This window comes from Danio rerio, chromosome 19 (assembly GCF_052040795.2).
Source record: "Danio rerio strain M-AB ecotype USA chromosome 19, GRCz13ab, whole genome shotgun sequence".
Classification (NCBI taxonomy): domain Eukaryota; kingdom Metazoa; phylum Chordata; class Actinopteri; order Cypriniformes; family Danionidae; genus Danio; species Danio rerio.
The window spans coordinates 1,562,501-1,565,000 of NC_141039.2; the positions used below are offsets into that span (position 1 = coordinate 1,562,501).

Genomic DNA, 2,500 nt, shown 5'->3' on the forward strand with positions numbered 1-2,500 from the left:
TAAATGTTTTATTCATATACTTTATTCATATATTTATTAATTATTTTAATTTATTTTATTTAAAATTGTATAGAAAATTTGATCTTTTTTTTACAAATCTGAAAATCTCTTTTATATTTTAATTATATTTTATGTCTTTTATGATCAAAATATGTATTTAATAATTTTATTTACATATTTATATATAATTTATATATTTATTTGTTTATTTACATTTTACTATGGTCAAAATTGTATATAAAATAAAATGTATGGTAGAAATCTGGAAATGTCTTTTATATATTTTTATTTATATATTTTATGTTTATTTTAATTTAAATATGCATTTATATATATTTTATTTATTTATTTATATAATATTTGTATATTTATTTATTTATTTTTTTACATTTTATTATTAAAATTGTATATAAAATTATTAAATTTTTTACAAATCTGGATAAAACGTTTTTATTTATATTTTTATGTCTATTACAGTAGCAATATGCATTTAAATATTATATTTATATATTTAAATAAAATTTATTTATAAATTTATTAATCATTTTATTTTAATTTTATTATATTATGTTTAAAATTGTACAGAAATTATATATATTTTACAAAAAATTGCTTTTATTTATATATATATATATATATATATATATATATATATATATATATATTTTTTTTTTTTTTTTTTTTTACTTCTATAAAATTAAAATATGTATTTAAATATTTTAGTAATATTTTTATATAATATTTATACAGCTATTTATTTATTTACATGTTATTATGTTTAAATATGTATATAAAATTATATATGTAACAAATCTGGAAATGTTTTTTATATTTTTTCATTTATATTTTATGGTTGTATTCATATTACATTTTATTATTTAAAACTGTATATAAAATTATATGTATTTTTACAAACAAGAATATTTTGAATATATTTTTAGGTCTATTATAATTAAAATATTTAAATAATTACACACACACACACACACACACACACACACACACACACACGCGCGCGCACACACACACATATATATATACACATACATACATTTTATTATATTTAAAATTCTATATAAAATCAAATAACTATATCTTACATAGCAGGAGGTCTTGCAGTAGTTATTTGTCAGTTCAGATTCAACAAGTGACAGTATTCAGACTGTTAACGGTTTCTGGCTGTGGCATTACATACATTTCAATAAAAACACAACCTGTATTTAATCATGTTGCACATATGCAATCTCAGTTTCCATCAGGCAGCATATTGTCCACAAATGAGCTTTTAATTAATGCCCAACAAGTGCAAAAGTGTTAAGAAACATCAAAACCTGCAGGATCAGAAGATTTGAGCTCTTCTGTGTTGATTTTACAGACTATCTCTGCACTCTCCCAGCATGTCAGACTCATTTGTGTCTGTTTTTATTTCCCCGGAGGAGTTTCAGAAAATGAAACTGAAGTGAGCTCTGAAAGAGAAAGCTCTGAGCAATAACGCTCTCCTCTTCTGAGTGATGAAGACGCTCTGTTTCACAGCATTGCCTCATGTTTTTGGTGCTGTACGACTGAAGCTCAGCTTACAGAAGACCTGCAGAAACACTCAGTGGATCAGACTCTTATACAGGACAGAACTCTGCAGAACGCTCACTCCATTCATTTAATTTAGCATTTTTAAATTAGTTTTTATTTTCATACTATTTTTCTATTGATTGATTGTGTGAGAATATACATTTATATAATCTAGTTTTAAATTAAGGGTGATATATAAAAACTGAAAAGCTAAATAACTTGATGTAACTTAATTTAAAACTTTAGCAGCCGGGATGTGAAAGACATTAAACCTTTTGCCTTTCTGAGCATTGGCAGATCCCAAAGTGATACAAATGCAATAAGACTCTTGCAAACTTTTGCAAACTCATGTGGACTTCTTGAAGACTGCACAACACATTCTCAATAAAAAACTCTGCTTAAAAGAATCTCCTGGTTCAGAAATTTACTACAATTGTAACACACATTAATACGTTAATAAAAAAGTACATCCAGCAGGTTGATATCACAGAATAAAGCTCAACTAGATTATCAAACCTGCATAAAAACCTGCCGGATGTACTTCATCTCACTTATTACATGGCTACTGGCCACAAAACATAATAGACACAAAGCATACTTCTGAGCCATAATTGTTTATTAAATCTTCAATTAAACACAAAGCTTACAGAAAAGAAAACAGCTGATGGAATATACACCAACCTGCGCATTGTTCAGACACTAGATGGCGCCAAACAGTGAAAAACACAAACAGCTGATGGAGTATACACTAACCTGCGCATTGTTCAGACACTAGATGGCGCCAAACAGTCAAAAACACAAACAGCTGATGGAGTATACACTAACCTGTGCACTATTCAGACACTAGATGGCGCCAGACAGTCAAAAACACAAACAGCTGATGGAGTATACACTCACCTGTGCATTATTCAGACACTAGATGGCGCCAGACAGT

At 26.6% G+C, this 2,500-nt stretch overlaps 1 long non-coding RNA gene across 3 annotated transcripts in view; it reads right to left on the reverse strand.

The window, feature by feature from the left end:
- The window catches only part of LOC137488455 (uncharacterized), a 141,588-nt gene that overhangs the window by 73,790 nt on the left and 65,298 nt on the right, over nt 1–2,500 (reverse strand). The window contains exon 4 of one of the 3 annotated variants that reach the window (XR_015516317.2): nt 1,039–1,585. The exons of the other annotated variants lie outside the window; for them this stretch is intronic. This is a non-coding gene — a long non-coding RNA (uncharacterized LOC137488455). Of the gene's footprint in view, nt 1–1,038; nt 1,586–2,500 lie in introns of those variants that run through there. 3 annotated transcript variants of the gene reach the window in all.